Source organism: Lonchura striata, chromosome 22 (assembly GCF_046129695.1).
Source record: "Lonchura striata isolate bLonStr1 chromosome 22, bLonStr1.mat, whole genome shotgun sequence".
Lineage (NCBI taxonomy): Eukaryota > Metazoa > Chordata > Aves > Passeriformes > Estrildidae > Lonchura > Lonchura striata.
The window spans coordinates 10,570,994-10,592,688 of NC_134624.1; the positions used below are offsets into that span (position 1 = coordinate 10,570,994).

At 46.2% G+C, this 21,695-nt stretch overlaps 1 long non-coding RNA gene across 1 annotated transcript; it reads left to right on the forward strand.

Moving 5' to 3' along the window:
- Positions 1 to 1,281: 1,281 nt before the first annotated feature.
- LOC110477675 (uncharacterized) lies at positions 1,282 to 10,604 on the forward strand. Its single transcript, XR_002466621.2, has 2 exons — positions 1,282 to 1,355; positions 9,934 to 10,604. It is a non-coding gene; the product is annotated as an uncharacterized LOC110477675 (long non-coding RNA).
- Positions 10,605 to 21,695: the final 11,091 nt, after the last annotated feature.

Below are 21,695 nucleotides of genomic sequence, written 5' to 3' on the forward strand. Positions count from 1 at the left end.
GCATCAGAGCACAGGGACCCACAACAGCAGTGGTTCCTGCAGTGGTTACTGAAGGCATTTCAACAGCAGCAAAAGACAGAGAGAGAACAGCCGTGCAGTGTCAGAGAATGAGAACCTGTCCTGCAGGACAGGATCCTCGGTCAGAAGGGAGCTCAGGAGTCACCCGGTCCAAACTCCCTCCAAGGAGGGTGTCCAAGGCTTTGGACTCCCCTCCCAAAATGTACTCAGAGAAAACGTCAGTGACTGAAAAAAAACAGAGAATAAAAGGCTAAGAAACCTGGAAGAGAATGAGAAAATACAACACAGACATTGATTTCTCCGCACTGCTCAGCACTGGGTTCCCTCTGAAAACACTTTACAGAAACAAAGTTAGTGCATATTAGTGCACTTCCAGAGACAGCCCAGTGCCTGGTTTCACTGCCCCAGCACGGGGAAAGGATGCAGACCAGTGGTGGGAGCAGCTCTGAGTTTTGTCAGTGTCAAACCACCGAAACTACAAGGTAGTGCGGTTCATTCATCATCAGGTGGTCTCATTGAGAACGTGCTTTAAAGTGCTCTATTCTGTCCTGCCATAGAAACGGCAGCGGTTGTTCTCCGTGTGCTGGAGAACGGAAAGGACACCAGCACGAGTGGGAATCTCCTCGGCGCTGCGCGTGGGTCAGGGCCACGCCGCCGAAGGGAGCGGAGGGGCTGTCCCGCGGCTCGGGGGGACAACCCGAGCCCTTCCCGGAGCCCACGGCGCTCCTTGAGGCGCTGCGGCCGCTCCGCGGCGCCTCGGAGCGCGGACCCGCAGCGGCCTCGCGCTGCCGCCCGGCTCTGCCCGTGACCCAGTTTCCCAGTGGCCCAGAACGCCCGGGGATAACCGGGGCGGGGGCTCGGGGGCCGGCGGAGCAGGCCCGGGCTCCGTCCGGCGGGGCCGCCGGCAGCCCCGCGGCGGGCCGGGCCCGCGGAGCCGCCGGGGGCGGGGGCGGCGGCCGCGGGCAGGTGCGGGCCGGGCCCGCCCGGCACCCAAACAAGCGCGGCCCCGCGGCCGCCGCCGGGGCGGGACGGCCCCTCCGGGCCGCGGGCGCGGCCCAATCGCCGCCCGGCCCCGCGCCGCCGCAGCCAATGGGCGCGGCGGCGGCGCGCACGTGACGGCGCGCGCGGCCGCCCGTCAGCGGGCGCTATAAAAGCGGGGCGGGGGCGCGGGCGGCGGCGGCCGCGGGGGCTCGGCGGGTCCGGCCGCCGGTCGCGCCCCGCCCGCGCCGCGCCGGGGCCGCCGGTTCCGCGCCGGCAGCCGCCGGGCCGCCCGCGCCGCCGCCAACTTTGGGGACAGCGAGCCCAGCGCGGAGCCGAACCCGGGAGCGCCCCGCCAGGTAAGGCGTTAATCCGAGTCCCGGCGGGCCGGGGGGAGCCGCCTGGGGGGCGGGGGTCGCGCTGCGCCCCGACCTGCCGCCGGTTGGTTTTTTTTTTTTGTTATTATTTACATTTTATTTTTCCAGTCTCATTTCTGCACGTGCTCCTTTGTTCTCCAACAGAAGCGCTTTTTTTTTTTTTTTCATATATGTGTGTATATATCTATATCCGTTAATGTAACGCAGCTGGAGCAGCCGCTCCCCGCCGGTGCCGGGGAGGGGGGAGCGGGCGGCAGCTCCCCCTTGCCCCCCCGTCCCCGCTTTATTCCCTCCTCCCCCGAAGAAGAAGGAGAAAGTCGAGCGATTCCGCGGCGCTGGAAGTTGCTCGCGGGTCCGGGTCGGTAACCAGACACGCGTGTCGCCCGAGGGCTGGCGGGGAGGAACTGAGCCAGACGGGGACACAAAGGAGGGGGGCAGCCCCAGACACGCCGTCCCCGCCCCGCGGCGGCAGCGCCCGGCACCGCCGGGACCCGGGCGGGGACGGCCAGCGGGGAGAGGATGCCCCCGGTCCCGCTTTTGTCTGGCTCCGGTGGCACCTGCGGGGGCGAGCGCTCGGCCGCCCCGCCCGCGGACCGTGTCGCGACCGGCGACGGATTAGCGGCGGTGGCGGCCGGAGAGGGCTGAGACGGCCCCGCTCTCGGCGGTTTGGTTCTGTGGCCGTGCGGGGCTCGGTTCCATAAGCCTCATGTTAATTAACAAAATCATTAAAAATACAAGAGCTGCAATAAAATGAGCCCCGATGTGCGGTATTCCACCAATTCTTGCTTCATCACACGCGGCGTTTTTATCGTAACTTGCTCTAAAAGAAATTTAACATATTTGCTCCCGTACTGTCGACAGTGATTAGCTGTGCCAATTGCAATGAACTCAATACAATATCTAAAAGAAATTCAATGTATTTGCTCCCCCAAACCATCTGCAGTGATTTACTGTGACGATTGCAATGGGCTGTGTATACGATATCTAAAAGAAATTTAACTTCTTTTCCCCCCGCAATCCTCTGCAGTGGTGCTTGGGCTTCTGTGCATGATAAAAGATGTTCAGCATTCACTAAATATCTGGTATTTTCTAAAAAAATAATTTTCATAAACTTTTCCTATCATTTCCTCAGCAAAAACAACCCATTATGAAAGCTCTAAGTAGAATTCTTCCACAAGTTTAGCAAGTTGAGAAGGGGATGATTTACCCTCCTTGTTTTGTTCAGGAATGCGAGATAGCATATTTTAAAAGTTAATAAGTATTAAAAGCCATGAGGAGCATCAAAAGTGTCTTTCCAAGCGGCACGCTCGCCACGGCGCAGGGCAGCCGGCGCAGCGCCTGCAGCTCCACGCAGAGCAGAGGTTATTCACATGGCTGTTCGAGAAACTCCATTCATATCTCTGACTACCTGGATTTGAATAGAAACCAGACAGCAATTCTTTGGTCCCAGCCACTATTCGCCCCGCTGGACAATAGAGATTTGTTAGCACACAGGCACAAGCCCTGGGACACAAAGCTGGAGGCAGCAGAGATAGGGGCTTCACTGCACAGGAAATTACAGCTTTTGATGCACTGTTGGCAGGTCTGTCGGTTCAGAACAGCAACATGCCTGTGCCATGTTTAAGAGCTCCTGACTGCCATTTTTAACCACCTAGAATGTCATAAAAGCTTTATTGTCGCAGTACATAAAATCATGAAGTCCATATGGTTACTTTTCGGCTGCCCTGGGTCTGGAAGGCAGAAGCATGATCTGGCTGGAGATTTTAATTTGGGGGGGGGGCATGGGGGAGAATTAGAATTTGAGAACAAAAAAACCTCATAGTGTTTATAAAAGCAAAGATTTGTTACCGAGGTAGCTGATGTCCAGCCTGAGATGGGGTGGTGTTCTAATGGACTTGGTTTAGCACTGGCTGTAAGGGGATGTGGCTGGGCAGTTTTTTCATCTTAAAAGGTCCAGTAGATTTACTCCATGCAGCTCCAGTACCAGCTGTGGAGAACATTGTTCAGTTGTGTCAACTTGGCAAACACAAAAATAAATAAGAAAAACCAAACCGCTCAATGTCTGGTACCTCCCATTTCCCCTACTTTCCCCCCAGTCTGGAGTTAAAATGAGAACTGCTCAGAGACTGGGCTTTAATCTGCTGATTGGAGCCAATGAGCAGAAATTATCGAGATTAGAAAACCAACCAGTGGGTTTTATTAGCTGAGAAGCCAGCCCCTCGCTGTGCGCGGCGCCGCGCGCCGGGCTCGGGGCAGTCCTCGCCCAAAGAGCAGGAGGCTTGGGGCTGGCCCTCCTTTCTTTCTGTATTTTTCCATAAATCTTACCTCCCCTACCACCTTAGAGCCAGATGAAATACCCGGTCCAGCAGGCTTTTGGAGTGTTAACATTCTGCCAGGCACACAGCTCTCTAGGTGTGAGCCTTGCTGCGACTGAGATGACTTGGCTCTTCTTCACCCAGGAAAAACAATGAAAGTGAGAGCTGTGTGTTGCAGTTGGGAAGTGTGTGTGTTTGTTGTGAGCTGCAGCCATGCCATGCATCCTGAAATGCAGAAACAAACCTTGGGCTGTTTGCTGCCGTTGAGCGTGTTTTTGTCAACACAATCCTGGTGAGCTTAGGAAAAGGGGAGAAAAGTAAGGTCCATATTCCAGGGAGACACCTGGGAAGAGCAGTGCTAAGGCCCTGCACCAGCCCATGAGGCAGATGATGGACTTGCTTCCACTGGTCCTTTGAGCAAAGAAGGGCAAAAAAAGGCTGGATGGCTAAAAGAACACACTTGGAAAAAAGGTGCTTCTTGTATGACTAACAAGTGCTTGTACATGTGAGGGGCCAGCTCATAGAATTTTCAGCTGCTATTTCAGAACATTAAAAAATATAAATGTGAATGTAAATACTTTTCACAAGAGTTAGTTTTGTCAAAGTAATTATATAACTTCCTTGAATTCTCTTCCTTATAGAGTACAATGGCATGGGTGTATTACTTCTCAGTACAATTTAGCTTGATTGTAATCTAGGCCAATCACCTATTTTGATTTTTTTTTCTTGCTGGTACTGACAAACCCAGAAGGACCTACCCAAAACAGGTCTTTGAACAAAAAATATTATTTTAAATAAATGTTAAGGATATTGATGGCTCTATCTACAACACGCTTTTACATGAAATTCCATTGTATTCTTAAAATGCAGCAACCTTTTATCTTCCCTGTAAGACTGCTAATACTTAATATTCATCCAGATGCTAATGTTAAAATCTACCCCTTGAAAGTGCTGTCTAAAAAAAAAAATGTGATGAAAAGTTAAATTCAGTCCTTGCAATTGGGTCATAAGATTTTGAGTACCTGTTAAGCACATAGTTCTGAATGGAAACCAGACCATTGCAGGTAGGCAAGAAGCCCTTCAGCTTAATCAAAACAGCCATAAGGGGAATGTCTGGGCATAACCCACCCCCAACAACATCCCCAGACTCAGCCTGGACATGGCAATAATCCCATCAGGCACACAAGAAAAGGATGCTGATGGCTCTTCTCATGTGGTCAGGGTTTATTTAAACTGCACATAGAAATAACAGATAATTCCAAAGTCAGTTCTAAGAAGTCCAGTTACAACTATTCCAAGGGAAAGCTTATAAAGCCTGAAGCACTGTCACAACCACTAACAGCCTTGGAAGTTGCAGCAGATGCAGAAGACCAGCTTGTACATAACCCAGCCATTAATAGATGGTATTGCATTACAGGGTTGGTTGCCAATAAAAATGTGTCAGGTATGCCGAGATCTCACAATACACTTGGCAATTTAACAAAAAATGTGGAATCCTAAGAATTTCATTTTATCTTAATAATAGCCAGCAGATGTAATAGTTTCAGACCCACAGTGTTGATTAACAGTGCTCAACAGTTTCAAATGTTAAGAACTCAAAAGATAACAATTGGGTGTTTTGATATAAGGATAACGTGGAAGCATGTGTTTCCCTAAGAAGCACCATGGACATACAGACGGATGACATCACCTTTTCAAACAGACTTCAGTCATTCCTCCCTCCCTGTTCTGCCTGAGAGCTGCTCAAACCATCTGCAGCTGCCCTGCACCATAACACAAAGAAATGAACCCCACAGCCAGCAGTGACCTGGGTAAAACTGCACATTTCTGAGTGCTGCATCTCAAACCCAGGAACTCTCCTGCATTAGCAGTTAATAATTGTGTGGGAATGAATATTGCAGGAAGCCTGGGAATGGGGATTCAGCTTTGGGATCCCGCTCAATTTGGGTTTGCAGTGCCACGCTGCCCAGCCCTGCCGTTAAGCCGTGCTTCCCTGGGAAAGGCCAGGCTGTGTGGGATGGGATGCCCAGCATGTGGAGCATTAAGGTGTCCCCTCACGGGCAGTGCCCTCAGCTCAGAGCTGCCCCAACACGCAGGGGACAGGGGCTGTGTGCTCTGGGGTGGCTCCAGCCCAGGCAGGAAGAGCCCAGCAGTGGCACAGGCACTGCTGATGCAGGGCAGGCACACTGGAACGCAGTGAGTCCAGAAAGCCATCAATCCCCAAAATTCTATCAATACATTTACAGATTCTCAATTTGGTAACCACATCAGTTTATAGTTCTCTTGGAAAATACCTTGCCATATGAGTATTCAAGGCTTTCCTACTTCACTTTTTCCAAGCTTTAAGCACACATTACTTGAGCATTAGAGCACACATCCATCCTTCTGTTCCCATGTGCAAGTGCCTCTGTAAATAGTGCTACATCCTGAGTCTGGTGTCATAAACAAAAAGGATTCATCTGGTCTATGAGCAGAAGTGGTCAGGGTTTCACCAGGCACTGCAATTCCCAGTCTCCCATATTTACTTCCATTTCCAGCTGCACGCACGCCAGTGCCCTGGAGTGGCAGCAGCTCCATTTACATAAGCAGGGCTGGTACCCCGGGGGCTGATGCTGGAGCTGAGCCCCCCAGTGCAGGCAAGGAGAGAGCTCTCACCTCTCTGAGAACGCTGCTGCTCCCTGGGGAGCCTGGGGGAGCCCACCAGGGCAGCCACGCTACAGAGGGTGGTTGTGCACGGACAGAAAACCCTGCCCTGCAACTGCCTGTGCTGAATGGCTCTTCTTACTCAGATTTATCTCTTTAGGTAGAGCCTCAAATTCCGACTATTAAGATGATCAACACGTTTGCAGACAAGGTTCACATTAAAAAGGTCCTAGTTACGAAACAGAATACATTCAAGTTTGCCATATATTATTTTCTGCTAAAGATTTAAATATCATGTGGCTTTAGCTTTCTTTCTGTTCACTGAATATCAAGGTCAATTAGGAATGATGTCTGGCTAGTACTCTCAGAGCAGATTAGACAGTTGCATCAAAAACTAGGACCATGTATAGGTCATCTGTTACTGTGACCTAGATTTCTGAGAATCTGTTCAATTTGTTTTATTGAAAATGTGATCTTTCTCAGTTCTGTTTCTCATAGCAAACCTTTCTGTAATAGCAAAAAATAGCTTTATTAGATACTTAGAGACATTGCTTACTACTTCTGCTAAGACACAAAGAAAATCAAATCCATGCAGCAGACCTGTGCCTGTCATCCATTTAATTTTAAAATAACTTAAGGTTCTGAAAGGCTTATGCCTTATAATCTAAAGCATTTGGTCCACATGCCAAATACTAAGCAGTCTGAAATACATAATAGCTTAGCTCCAGCTTTGTTTGCCCTATTTAATTCATTTTTTGCCTTCAGTAATCAGTGTGTGGATGCAATATTTCTGCAGTCTGCTTTGGAAGAGAAGGAAGTATTGAAATATTTGAGTGAGGCTGTTTTGTCTGTACCTGCGAGTGCTTTGTGGTGCCCTGGGAGGAGAGTTGGTGTGGATTGCCCAGATCCAGACGTCCCTCCCAACCCCGCCTGCTTACTGAGGATAAGGACGGGGCTGTCTGAATCCTGACACTTTACAGTGCATCCACCTATGCTTGCTGGGTCGTCATTCTGAAACCACATAAAAGCAGATTTCCATTTGGAACATTTTAGCCAAATTTCCTCTCCTCTCACAGCTCTTAATTGTTCCGGTAGAAATCAATTACTAGAACAGAGACCATGCAAACCCCGCCGTTGGTGGTGTAAGTACAGGCGGGAGGGAAGACAAGAAGGTGCATCTTAAAATGTTAGAAACCATTTTCTAAACACCAATGAGTTCAGTGTAAAAGAAAAACTATAAAAATCTTGAAGTGATTGCAGAACTCGCAATCCAAAGACCACCAACCAAATTTGAGCAGTACCGTCATCATCAGTCTCTGTGGCTTTATCGTGCTGGGGTACAGAGCACATCTGGAGCTCTTGTGCTCTCATCACACCCCAGAACAAAGTGTCATACTCTCAGGCGACAGGAGAAAGGGCACCAGAAAAGAAAATATGCCAATAGGTTGAGATTCACAAATGAAAATCTCTCAAATACATCCCTCCCTCCCTCATACATCGATCTTAGGAAATCTGTTCCCATTTTTTTCAAAATTCTAAAGCCGGTTCTACCAACTCATCTGAATTTTATACTACTTTCATATTCAAACTTTTATGTGCATCTCACAGCACACTGGGACCAATTTATTTTATAGGCAAGATAAAACCCTGCAATATTTGGTGACGTTATCCAAAGATCATTCTTCTAAATGAACATAAGTACATTTTCTCCTTTTTGTTTCACATGATGGCTGCATTTAAATAGGCTAAATGTATAATTCAGAGAAGAATGGCAGAGTCCTGCCCACCTGGGGGTCATATCCACATCCATCCAATATTTAAAAGCACGCAAAAGCAAAGAAATTAAATATATAAGAGACGGGGGAGGAAGTCTTTCTTCCAACGGAATATTTGCCTGGTAACCAGATAGAAGAGACTGCCTCTTTTTTTACCCCCAAATCACAGTTAGTTGTTCTACAAGTCTTTGAAGACACTTCTATTTTAAATGTTAACACCTGAAGGAGCGGTTCAAGATGTGCTGCTCTGGCTGAGCCACGCACAGTGGGAGGAAAGTCTCACAGAAACACAGCTGAAGCTCTGAAGCCAACACTGCACGTTCAGACCATGTGCAAACAAGGCTGAATGATTTTGGTGTGAGAATGGGAAAAAGGAGCAAGGAAACCCAGTGGAAATCCATCCGTGGGGTGGATGGGACCGTGCTTAGGATGTGATGTTTCCCTGTCAGCTCGGAGCACGTCCATCAGGCCTTGTGGTACCTGCTGGAGCTGACAGGGAATGACCACGGCCAGAAGATGGGAGCAGGACCTTGCAGAGGTTCAGTGAGATTGGGGCATTTCTGTGTGGCACCCGAGCTCAAGGAGGACACTCCTCAGGGAAAGAATAGCAGCTTCCAACTAAGCCAGATGTTGGCAAGAGATAGGAAACCTCATAACCTTTGTGAGAAGGATGGTGAGAAAGCCATGTAAGGATTCATTTTCCTGCTCATTACAATGTCATCATAATGTCATTTTCTTTGCTTCAGTTATATGCAGTTACTGGAAGTAAAATCTTTATAGCAGTGAGTGTGTCGTGAAATGGAGTCTTACAAGGTGGCAGCATAAAACTGACCCAGAGGTGCCACACCACCAAAACTGAGCCAAAAAGTGAGATTGTACAGGTATTTCTTTTGAGAAGAACTTCAAATCTTGAAGTCTATCAGATGACAACTGCTGGACTATAAAGATGAAAACCAGGAACATATTATCTTCAAAGGGACAGTTATCAACGAATCACGAGGAGACATTATGATTATGCAAAGCAAATCCACCATTTGATCCCTCTGCATCCATACTGCTTCCCAAGCAGATAACCTAAGCTTTATCTACATGGAATTGCTAATATTCCAAACAGGGAATCAAATATAGAAGTCCCAATTAGCATATTTTTTAAAAATCTGTATTTTTATAGTGTTGTGTATGATCAGTGTGTGCACAGGGACACATGGCAGCAGTTCCATGGGGGTCATGTCCCTGGTCTGAAGTCACAAGAAGCTATCTCAACAAAACTGACCTCAGATTTCACTCTCAATTACTTTGAACCATACTTTGCCCATTACAAGTGTAGGTTCTGGGCATGAATTCAGTATCTCACATGGGAAAAATAAAGTGATTGCTGTGAAACTCATCCAGGGGCAGGCATCCTGCTGGGGTGAGCCCACCCAATGGGCTACCCCACCAAAGCCAGAGACCTTCACTCCAAACCCAGGATTCTCTGGCATTATCCAGCTACGTTATCCACCCAGAAATAATGACAAGGAAACCTCAGCTGGACTCGTGGGACCAGCAGGAGAGCCAGTGGTGCTTCTGCCCTCCCTGCCCTGGCAAAGACCAGCAAGTGCAGCTCCTTCCAACCTCAGCACAACAAGGCAGTTCTCTACAACATGGGAACTAATTTTTGTGAAATCAGTCTGATGATGCTGCCAGCAATTTCTAAATAGCTAAAAGGTAGAAAACAATCTTGGTAACAGAATCATCTGCAGTTAGGATCGTCTCTCTGCTTCCCCAAACAGGCACAGGAACTATGCCTGAATTCACAGCTAATGGGAAATCTTTTGATCTTCACAGACACAAAGCTGCCAGCCAAGAAGAGCAGTCAGCACAGGACCTTCTGAAGAAGCACTTATCCTAAATTCGCCACCACAATAAATGTAACACATCCTGGGTGTGGAGCAGCACAGTCCTCAGTGATGAAGACCTGTGAGCATGTTTAATACAGCAGAAAAGACAACGTTATTTATATCTCACAAAGCTGCTTACCCAGCATTAGATGTGCCCGGCTGTAGCACAACTGCAGGAATCCATCAGGAGGACACCTGAGATTCCTCTCCATTAAAAGTGATGGATCTAACACAGCCAACCATCTTCATGGCAACAAATGTTATCTTAAAAGACGGGAGATAAAAGTTCACAGGGAAGCTGTGCAAATTCATGAAAAGAAAAATGCATTCCTGGTGACTGAACGCACAGAAGTCTGTCTCCAGAAGTCTGTGTGTGCTGAAAAATGTCTGGAAGACAGGAGATGATTAGCAGGAAATATGCAAGCTTCTCCTCCTTGAATCGTTCTCCAAACATCCATTAGCCACTGGTTTGATTTTATTTTAAGAGTCAGAACTGCTTTATTGATTACAGCCAACAGCTGCAATTCAGTAGTGGTCCCAGACAAACAAAGTAGTTCTTTCCTAACAAAGACAATTTCTGACATTCTGTGAAAGGAGATGACAACACCATTACTGAGACATTCTGGGCTGAGGTCATTTTGTTCCAGTCCAGGTATAAGCAATTCATAAATGGAGCTCCCTCCAAACCCATCCCTCTTGTCTGCTCACAACAACATCCCTGCCACCAGCCTTGGGCTGCTGGAAGCTCTTACAGTGCTGAAGAAGCTCCTGGTCCCCTCCCCAGCCTGCCTGGGTGGGACTGTGCCCAGTCCTTGGGGAGATGTGGTGTGGGGGAGGCAGGGCTGGAGACAGGATAGCGAGCTGGGCTCTAATCCAGGCAATTATTCCTGTCTGAGTAGGTCAGCAAGGAAGCCCCTGCCCATGGTTGTGTCTTCCAGCCCCCCCAGCAAGCAAATTTGACAACAATTTCCTTTAGGAGGTCACAGAAGATGAAGAGTTTGACTCTGAGAGCTTGTGTGTTTGTTTTAGAAACACAAAACGAGTTTCACTTAAAAAATACATCTATTTCACCATTTTGATAGCTCAGAAACAGTTTGGTGAAGCACCTAAAAAAACACAGGGCATCATATTACTCAAGCTGGATGTCAGATTGGAAGAACATTCAGAGTAGCTCATTCATAAATGCCTTATTTTAAAATATTTGGGGAAAAAAATCATAACCAAAATAATTTACTTTTCAGTTGAAATAACTTGCTGAGTCTTAGCCTATAATTTTTCAAGCACGAGTGTCTAATTTTCTTGCAAAATCACATCCCAACAGGTCAAAAAAGCTTTCCACTCTTTCATATGCTCTTGAAAGACAAGTTGGTGCCTTGAGTTTCTGAAGACTCAAACCATTTTTCCCTGCTAACAGCCACTGCCAAGGTTGTGCTTCCCTGCTGTGAAGCCAGTCCCATTCCCAAACCCAGGGCAGGTTGCTGTGCTCTGACTGGCTCAGTTGTGCAGGTAAAGATGTTACGAGACAGGACAGAACTGCTGAACCTTCACTGGTTTCCCTCAGAGAACATTATTTTCCTGGTGACAGTCTTTAATTGCTTCCACTGAAAACTCAGAAACCTGCTCAGCTCAGTGATGTCTTCAGGGCAGCCTGTGCCAGAACTGGCTAAAGCATCCATCCTTTCAGCAGTTTCAGGAGAACTAAATGCAGATGCACCAGCCTGTGCTGCTGTTCAATATTTCATTGTTTGCACAGTAGTAGGAGTCAGATTGTGCACACACATGCAGTTCATTATCTCCGTGGCAAGCACTGCTTCATGGGCCCAGCCCTTTATCCTCACACATGGTCTGTATTCCTTGTTCCCAAACATGGAACTTTGCATTCAGCTGTGCCAAAGCATTCACTTACACTTGATTTATCTAGAGATCCAAATCTGTGTCACTCTTTGTCTAAAAATCCCCAAACCTGCTAATATGGGATACTATGTTTTTCCCAGGCCTGAAGGGATGCTTTAGGATGTGGCCAAGTCATTCTAAGGCTGTGCCAACTGGATCAAGTTCCCACTTGGAATTGCATTTAGACCTCCCCGTTTGTCATTTGTTAATCCTTTTAACATTTGCCACAGCAAATTTGTATCATACCAGTTTAAATTGTCATTCGGTATTAAGTCAAACACCTTACAAAAGTCTAGGGTATGTTGCATCCACAAGCAAGCTTGTCAACTTAGAATGAGATCAAAAGAACTTGATAAGTTCCCCTAAATCGCTGGAAACTGGTACTAACAGCATTTCTCCCAGGTCCCAGAAGAGCTCTGCATCTCTTTTCTCTAGGGTGATCATCACAGTACTGTGTTCTGAAAGGGCAAATGGAACAGATTGGTGACTTTGTCTCCCAATTTTATGTAGCCCCCCAGACTTGTCAAGTAATAGTCCCAAGGAATTTTTGGACAGCTAAAAATAACCTGCAGTGCTTACTGCAGAAGACTGCTGAATCTGAAGTGTTTGGCCATGGCATTGCTAGTTAAACACTCACCCAAATTTCAGTGAAAGCAATAACTAAAATTACTGGCAGCAGTTCCATGCTCTTGTCTCCCCAGGGGGAATTTACATGCTTACCCCGCCGAAGTTATTTACCTCGACAAAGAAAACACATTTTTATAATACAATTAAAGCCTGTTCCAGGACAAAGCAAATGTGCTCGCACATGGCATTTCTGTGGATGCTCCGGGCAGGCAGGAAGGCTCTGTCTGTGCTGAGGACAATCCTGGCCCCAGTTTCCTTCACTGGGGTCACACACCTCCCTCATGAGAGTCACAGCTACAGCACAGGGGGTGGGAGGAAAAGGGAAGCTGTTTTACTACCAGATGCATATGTAAAATTTATTTAGTGATACTTTAGGGCGGTGCTGTTGGGATTCCTGCCCCGCTAAATAAAAGCCTTATTGTGAGGAGCTAGTAGAATGATTGGATTAGGGTGTAAGAATTGTTCAGGCACCATAAATACAAAGAGCACAAGAAACGTGCACCAGATTAACTCAGTCCTGAACAGTTACCTCTTACAAACAGGTTAACCACTGTGTTTCAGGGTTTGTATGCAAATTTTGAGGAAAGCATTTTCTTCATACAGAAACCCATTCTCCACTGTAATTTGAAAGAAACCCCCGTGTGCTCTGAATGTTCAATACTTCAATTCACAGAAAAGGTCTTGTTCAGCAGTCACTGCCTCCTGACCAGTGCCTTACAGGGCTCCCACTTTACAAGGTGTTCGTGCAGGGAACAGAGTTGGGTCTCAGGGACCCTGTCAGCATCTGGGGAGGGTCCACTTCATGCTTTTTTCACAACAAAAAATAATAATTAAGGAATTACAATAGAGGTGGCAGCTGTCAGGTCTAGTTTCAGTGCTTCCTAGGTGAAAGAAATCTGAGAGAAAGGAAGGTATGTTGAAGGCTCAGTGCAGACCATAGCTTTTTGAAGTATACCTTGCACATATTGCCCTTTACAGTTTCCAGAAAACTATTTTATCATTTCGGAGTGTGTCCAAAAAAATCTGATGGAGAGCTTTGAACTTTGAAAAGGGGAAGGAGTGCACAGCCAGGATATAGAAATAACATGTACAGTTTAACTTACAGAAGAAATTCAGGCTCTGAAATGGTGGAACAAGAAGATGAAAGTTCCTACCTCGAAGGTCATTGGAGGGATAAAGGAGGAAGAAGTAATAAATTGAGAACAAAGCCTTTCTCACAATGTCATTTAAATATAAACACACTGTTTTGGTTTGTTGAAACCAAAATTTCATGCTTGACTTGAACTGAGTTTCCTTGATTTATGTTATACCTACCACATGTAGTCACCCTTCACACTGGGACACTTCTGAGGCTTAACACTCCAGGCTGAGCACTGCTTGTGATTAATTCAAATTGTCTTTGTTCTTTCCACCAGCTCCTACTCCAAATGATGGCAAGAAAAAGGTGAGACTTATTTTTGGAGAATTCTTTTGATTTTCAGTATCAGCTGATGTTTAATGATACCATTAAAATCAATCAGTTTAAGTGCAGGCTACAAACTGTATTCCTGGAGCAAGATTGCTTCAAGTACTTTATTAGACAATACACTTACTGTTAAATCACATGTATCAGCTCAGGATATTCAGACAGAAACTGTTAGATCCCTACAACAAGAGAAAATACTCTGAATTTAAAGCAAGTTTCCAGCATTTAAGCAGTAAATTATCCCCAGTGACTCTGTAAACTCCACTGCACTCACAGCAAAGTTACTTCGGATACACCAGCAGATTTACTTTTTAACAAACAAACTGCAAATAAGTCATCCCTCTGGAACCATGCAAGCCAGGTGGAAAAGGTGGAGATAATTAGATGCAATATAGAGATTTAAAGAAACGAAATCCCCTTTTCCTCTTTTTAGGGGAAAAGAGCAGGAACGGGAGCTGTGGGAACACAAGCATTATGTACTCCACCAAGTAGATCCCCTTCTCTCACTTCTGTTGTTTTAGCAATGTGGGTGAGCCCCAGTTTTTTTTCAAGTGAACTTTTTATAAAGAAAACGGAATAATTTTAAACATCTTTAGTGCTCCTATTGAGAACAAGCATATCCACAAGAGGAAAGGCTTTTTCCACAACTGCAATTCTGATATATTCAAAGCTGGTTTAAGAAATACTAAGTGAACTCAGCATCCATAACCAGAGTGTTACACTTCTGCAATTCATTAGTCCTCAAGGTTCCATTCCGTAATTAAAATACTTTGCAGTTTAAGGCTTTACAATAAAGAATGTGCAGTCCTCAGCAGTGTTTCCACTGCCAGTCTATGGAAAACATATGCATGGAAAATGTGTGCAGTGCATGTGTACAGCCATCTTTGGATAGCTTCAGTGAACATTCAACGCTGTCGGTGAGTTTGAGAACTAGAAAAAACCATCGACCGTTGACTGTACCTTGAGGTTTATCACAAACCCTCTGTTAAATGGAAAGCCTGAACCTTCAGAGATTTCACATGTGGTTGCCATTAGCAGGTCATGATTTACAGATTATATTAAGAGCTACAGAGGTTGAGTTTTTCCAGTTCTACTTTCTCTAAAAGTGAATTGGTGTATAAGAAATGCTTGTTTTCTCTTAAAAAAAAAAGAATTAAAGCTTTATACTAGTGCAGCATTTCTGCAGAACAGAGTGTAAGAGATCAATGGAAGGTTTTGTATGGGCAGCACAAAAGCAGGAACGTATCCACACCATATGGGACACTTGGAAACAAATCTGAGCGTGGTATATATTCAAAATAGCAGAATATAGGCCAGATCAGGAGGGAAACCTTTCCATTTGGGCTGGCAACTTGAGCTTTGCTGGAAAAAGCTTTGGAATGTCAGTTCATTTGCTCCCAGGAACCTGCAGCAGCTGCTCACCGGGCGAGGAGCAGCTCCAGGTCCAGCTGCTCCCGCGGCTCAGGCTGTCACCCTGCAGCCAGGCAGGCAAGGACACAGCCTTGCTTTCCAAGGCACGGCAGCCAAGGGCAAGGAAACAGCCTTGCTTTCCAAGGCACGGCAGCCAAGGGCCCGGGCACCTCAGTGGTGGCCACGTGGAACCTCCTCCAGCCCAGCTGGCTGAGCAGGACTGCAGGCTCTGGCAGCGGGTGCCTTCACAAGGGTGCAGGCAATTGTGCCTGTCCAGGGGCTGCAGAATCCATGAAGTAAGGAAAGACCCAAAGCACGTGCCAGGGAGTTTTGTCCTGGGCTGCTCTGGAGTGACAGCACCATCACCGTGGCGTGGCATCTTCAGCATCTAATGGCTGCAATCAACATTCATTGCTGTCGGTGGGTTTTCATTTCTATCAACTCACTGACCAATGAATGCAAACTGCGGACCAGCCAGCCAAGGAGCACCCACCCAGAGGGCCAGGAAAATGACACTTTCAGCAAAGAAATGCCCTGTCCAAGTTCTGCCTCCCAAACCTGTGTAAGGCTGTGCCATTGTCCCACCAAAGATGTTCAGGACATGCCATCCAGCTCCTTCATGAACAAATCTGAATGCTAACTAAGAAATGCACAGGGATTTTTAAAGAAGCAGAACAGTTGAGGAAATAGTTCAGTTTTATTAATAATAAAAGTGATACCCAACTGGTAAATCTATCAGTAAAGCAAAAACCTACAGCTTTACCAGGTTATAGGAAATAAATTACCAGGTGATAGGAAATTCAACTTCCTCCTGAGTGAGCCAAGCTATGGAACAGCACTGGTCCCACAAAGTGACCAGTGAGAGATGGAAAGGGACTGAACTATGGAGCTTTGGACTGACAGGAGCAAGAATGGGAGGAAGCAAAGCAGAAACAGTGATTTAAGGTACTGCTGCAGAGAACGTTCTTCAGGGCTGTGGTGGGCAGGGCCAGCCTCAGTAATACTGGAAAGTGAGGAGCTGGAGCTGGCTGCCTGGGGCAGGCAGGGACCTTGCTGCTCTGAGGCTGTGCAGGGAGGAGCAGACACATCTGCATGACAAACTGACACTGCAGGCAGAAGAGAAGCCTCTGGAGCTGCCCTCCAAGTATTTCTACGTGACTGGCAGGACCTACCTGTTCCAGAAACACCCCTGCCTCTGGACACTGGAGCAGTGAAGGAAGGAGGCTCCTGTGGTGCCTCCACTGCACTCAGAGCAGGGATGGTGGCTCTCCCTCTGCTCAGCAGTGGTGTCAGTCAATTCCCTGGGCAGCAAAGGGTCCAAGCACTTCTCTTACGCCTTGTTTGCTCCTCCAGTTGCTCAGAGGATTATCCTAAAGGAGCCTGTTCAGACATGCTGTGCTGCTATCCCACAGCAACCGGGTCCCTCTGCACAGCTCAAGTCAGAACAACTCACCAAGGACTTCTAAACTCCAGTTTGGTGAATATTCAAAATATATCTGCTTGCTCTGCTCAAAGACTTTAACTTCTTGGATTTTACACAGGAACAGCTCCACCAAGTTCAACAGCTACACGCTAAACAGACTGAACTTTGCAAAAGTGGAATTTTAGGGAAAATCTCCCCTCTCTCTGATAGCAGAGCCCTATTCAGTCACCCACAGCCCAGGTAAGTGTGGTGGCTTGGTACAGGGAATTTACCATAGCAGTGTAACAGTGAAAAGCCCAAAAGCATGCCTGCCACATTGTTTTAACATTATGAAAACAAGACAAATGACTCATTTTTGATGCAGTTTGACATTCTGCCTTTGAAATCTCAAAATTTTCAGCTCGGCAGACTCATTCAGAAGTGAGAGTGCACAATTTGGATTTTTTCCAGATACATCATACATGATGTACAAGAAAGCACTTTTGTGTTATTTTAAACAGACATTTCAGCCAACTGGTTTTCTTCATGTATACCTGCATGAAAGTAGAAAATACAGAAGTCCTGACAGAGGTGTTCATCTTTACTGTGAGGACATGTGAAAATAATTCACTGCAATTACTCTGAATAAGACATTTCAGATAAACAGGGAAAATCACAGTAAAGGGGCCATTACCCCAGTTTGCCAATGCACGACAAGCCAAAGGCTTGAGCACACATTCCACACCTCTCAAATGCTCTGCATGCACAAGTAAGCTTAAAATTTGGGTTCTTACTTTAAAAATCCTCCTGATTTTTTTTTTTTTTTTTTACTTTAATTTTGGTAAGGAGACAGCAAGGGAAAAAAAAACAGGCGTGTTCAGAATGTTTTTAAATCCGTGCTTGGGAAGCTTCAGATGTTTGTGTCAGCAACTGTTTGGTGCCTAGCAGAGGCACCACCCCGCAGATCCACCTGCCCCAGGGCACATCAGGGTGACACTGAGCACCAGCACACTCAGTGCTGCCACTGCAGCCATGGGACAGCTGGGGCTGGGGACGTCTGGGACCTGCCCAGCAGGAGCTGCCAGGGCTCATCCATCCACACTGGAGGCCAGTGAGGGCTGCGTTGTGACTGAGCAGAGTGGCCACCAGCGCTGACCGGGTGATGGAGAGACAGGGAGACGTCAAAACTCGAGGAGCTCAGTTTATTTCGTTTATCAAAAGTTGATATAAATATCTTCATAGGGAACAGACAAGCATTTTTCAGTTTAGCAAAAGGTAACAGACACGAAAGCTGTAGCTAGACAAATGCACACTGGCAATAACATACAGTTATTTAAGGGGGGAAAGAGGGTCAGTCAGCTCATGCTGGACAGCCCTGCCCTCTTCCTGCAGATACATTCTGCTGGGAGAATACTGTGGAAAGTTTAGTTATGTTTTAATACCTGTCAATGCACAAGAGTAAACATTAGCTATATCAGGCCACAAAGGTTCAACAGAGTATTAGCCAGTATATCATCATGAACTATACATGTCTCCAGATGATAAATTATTCTACATAGCATTTGAAATTACCCATTTTCATATAAAAGTGATAAACTGCATGAAAACCTAGCTAGATACCAACAAAGATGTGTTTTATTAATCAACAGGCAAATAACTGCACACATGTTCACAACTGGGAGCCTTGCATGCACTCCACAGGGCTGTTCTCACTATAAAGGAAGGAACCAGATTTCCACTCCCATCACACAGCAACCACAGTTCTCCAGTAAAAGTAAGTGCAAGTCCACCAGCACAAAGGCACGTGGAAAGGACCATGTCCTGGCTCTGGGAGGCTTTTAGCAGTTGTGAACATCTGAGCATTACTTTGAAATGAGCTGCCAGATAAAAGTCTGCCACATTTGAGAAATCCACAGAGTTCCCAAACAATGAGATGAAAAGTTGCTCTCAGTGAGGGGTTCTCGGCCCTGTTAAGGACACGGTTTCCCAGTCCCACCAGTCTGACAAGGGCCTGTTGCCATCTAGTGGAGTCCCATCGACTGGTGCCTCCACAAAGCACATGCCACTAGATGGAGTGTTAAGAAGGAATTCTGAATTCCTACTTTTTTAGGTGTCCAGCAGTTCGGGCTTTCAAAGTGTTAAAAAGGTACAGGCACAGAATTACCCTGAAATTGAGGAGGATTTCACCAGCTGCTCTCAGTTTCATGAGAACTTGCAGGCTATAGATTTTCAAGTGTAATAATGACACACTACAGAAAAATACTCCCATGTCAACATAATTTATATCACCTCAGGGGTTTCTATCACTCATGCAGGCATCTCCTTCACTGAGATAGCTCTGGTGGACACAGGTCTGACACAGCCTGCGTTCTGCTGGTGTAAATAGTGATGTACAAACCTGTCTGTGCTACTTTAGTGTGAGATACCTCAGCAGCTCTCAGCCATGGGAATCCCCACTTCCATGGACAAACATCAGCTGTAAAACTTCTCCAAGTCTCTACCATGGAGTATCAATTAACATCTCTGGATTATCTCAGAATGAGAAATTCTACCTCGTCACACATGGCAAGAAAAGGGTACTTACTGCCCACGGAGTTCACAGGGAGGACAGGAGAGGAGGAACTCATCTGCTCCACATCTGTAGCTAATGGGAAAGTGAAAATGAGAAAGATGTGATGTGCATGTTACTGAGAAGGTTTTACTTTGAAAACTTTCATTTACACTGAAATGGAATACGCATGCCTTCAGTCACCCGAGGAAGCCGCTTTGAGGAGCAGGTAATTTTAACAGCATCACCCTCCCCTTTCAAGGTATTTCTATCATACACATTATTTGTAGATCTACTTTTCTCAGCAGTCATATTAGTAATTTATAACTTGTGATGGTTTGAGAATATCAATTCAGAGCAACTTCCAGCACAAAGAAAGTCTAAATTACATCAGGTTTAAACTGTATGCAGAGCATTACTATGGAATAAAAGGACATGATGATCTCCCATCTGTGGCCAGTGAACCTTCAAAAGATTCCTGATCAGAAGAGAGATCCTCTTCCAAAGGCTGGCAAGCTGCTGGAATTTGATCTGGAGCAGCATCAGAAACAAGTGTCTTTAAGCACAAGACACTCCAAAGCTTTATTTTCTAGCAGCTGAAAGAAGAAACAGAACTTCCTGCCTGTGTCTGCCAGTGAAAACCCTCAAAGTCAGAATGTGATCAAAAACAAATGCCAGATTGCCCTCTGTGTTTTGGAAAGGATCCACCTTTCCAGGACTCAAACCAGGAGAAAACCATCTTGCAGTAACAGGGCCAGTTTTAACCCAAGATTAGGTAAAGCCAAGATGCATTCTTTGGGCTTGATCTCTCTCAAAGGACCACAGCCCCTCTCAGCACATCACCACCAACACCCAAGCCAAGCAGCTCAGTCTCCATCTCCGTGATTTTCATGCTGGTAGGTCTCACATAATTATATATTGTGTAACTCTTGTTTAGCTCTAAGACCCAATAAACGCACACCACAAGTTTGCATTCCTAACCACAGAACACAGTCCCAGAAGCAGAACTCCAGCCCACAGCCAGGCTTTGCTGCCAGCCCAAATCCTGCCTTTTCACATTCTTGCAATTCCCATTTCTCAGGCAGCGGGGCAGTTCCCTGAGGACCACTGTTTACACTGAAAGTGCAAAGTTCTGCTCTAATTAGGCAAACCACAAACAAAAGTAAACACTTCAGCAGACCATCTTTACAGAACATGAGAGCAGACACTGCACCACACTGACTAAATCCTGCTGCCATACTTTGATACCACCCCGAGCCTCCTCGGTGTAGCTACTCAAAGCAGCAGCTTTAGTTCATCATGTTCAACACCAGCCATAGCTGAGAACAGCAACAAACACAATTACAGATTTATTCAGCAATGCCCTGGCTTGTTCCTGTCCTGTTCCTCACTGAATTACCAAGGCATTTACTGCCTAGAACATCTACATGTTAATTTAACATCTTGCTTGGCTCTTGCAGCAGTGCTCAGAAAGCTGCTGGCTGCAGACCTCCCAACAGGTTCTGGATTACTCTGATGTGCTCAGAGAAGAAAAATTATTTTGCATCTTTCTATTTTCCACCTTAATACTATAGTATCCCTGATTTAGGAACTAGCAAGCCATATACTATACATGTTTTGTAAATAAAAAAAAAATATTTTCTTCATACATAATACAGGCAATTGAGGTTCAGGGAAGGGTTCTGTACTTTTGCCTGTTGAAAGCTACATATGCTTTCACATATCCAAATTCAGGCTGTAAGTGCAGGTTGTAGTGACTCTTTGGAGAGGGTGCAGAGCAGCACTGAGCACAAGCTGGCGTTCAGGAGCTGGGAGCAGCCCAGCAGATGGTCACTGCGAGGTTACCTGCTGCTCTGGCACAGAGGTCACTGCCCAGATGGCACAGGGCAGGCACTCGAGCTGCTGCTGCCAGAGCGAAGCACTTAGGGCAGTAAGCTACACCTGCCAGCAGCTGGAATAGTTTATCAAGTATCATTCAAAGAGCAACTCAATAATGCATGTGCCTGCTGAAGAGAGGGTTCTGAGTGGGAAGTGTTTCCAGAGAGGCAGCGCAAATTCTCCAAGTCCTGAAATTTTACATTGTTCACTGTTTGGAAATTTCAATTCATGCTTGAAATGATGTGTTTTACTGACTGTGGTATGTTCACCAGTGCAGACACCATGCTCACCACCACGCAGCTGCTCAAGTTTGAGGTCAGAATTCCCTCAATGTCCTGCCCATGCAGGAACATGGCACAGCTGTGGCATCCAACAGCAGCAATGCATCAACATTTCTGGTCTTGTGCTAGATGGTATTTATTAATTATTAATTTATTATATTAATCTCAAAATCACACTTTGATTTTTTTTCTAAGTACGTAGAAG